This window comes from Lipotes vexillifer, unplaced genomic scaffold, assembly GCF_000442215.2.
Source record: "Lipotes vexillifer unplaced genomic scaffold, Lipotes_vexillifer_v1.1 scaffold1362, whole genome shotgun sequence".
Taxonomy (NCBI): domain Eukaryota; kingdom Metazoa; phylum Chordata; class Mammalia; order Artiodactyla; family Lipotidae; genus Lipotes; species Lipotes vexillifer.
In genome coordinates, this window is record NW_006777552.1 from 1,242,829 (window position 1) to 1,243,783 (window position 955).

The window sequence follows — 955 nt, forward strand, 5'->3', positions numbered from 1 at the left end:
GACCCCAGAGACAGGCATGAGACGATAAGGCTGCTGCTGCCGCCACCAAGAAGCCTGTGTGCGAGCACAGGTCACTATTCACACCCGTCTTCCGGGGAGCCTGTGCAGCCCGCCACTGCCACGGTCTCGGAATCCAGGGACAACTTCCCTGGGAGAACGCTCGGCGCGCCTCCGGAACCAGAGCTTTATATTTCCATGGACCAGTCATTGGATGCAGGCGACCTTAGGAAAGGGGCTGACCTTGGACAAAGCAGCTCCCTTTAGGAGAGGCAATCCCCGAGGGCTTTCTGTCAGCAGTGGGGAGAGTCACACCTTCATCCCTGAAGGGACATGTGGCTTGTGGTGCTGCTTCCTGGCATCCACCAGATCTGTGGATCTGCTGGACCGCCACAAGAAGAAATGGTGTCTGAAGAAAGGTGATGTCTGCAGTCAACAGAAAGATGGCGCAGAGTCAAGAAACACCACGGAGGAAGAATCCATAGGGCTGGGTCAGGATGAATCCAGGTTTGGTGGGTATGAAGTTCATATAATCAAGGAGCTTATATGATTCCTGTTAACATATTGAGTGGACTCCCATAGACTTCCTCCTGGTCTTGGCTGGGGCCACCTTGAGAAGAGCAGCTCAAAAGCAGACCTTTCCAGCGTGCAGGAGAGGCGAGAGGAGGCTGTGTCCCAGCTCCGGGCCGGCCTTGTTGTCTTCATTGTCGGAGCGCCGGGAGAGGCAACCACATGTGTTTTATATGCAGATTTAACAACCTTTTGTATTTACTTGGCCTGGGAAATAGGGATGTTAGTGGATAATGACTTTCACTGTAACACTAGGAGAGATGCGGCACTTCTATTATAACAGGTTAGGATCAAACTCTTCTATTAGAGCCTTTTTAGTCTTGTTTCTTAGGTTCCACATTGCTTTTATAATTAGTTTCAAACTTAATCCTATAAAATTTGGCGGCGG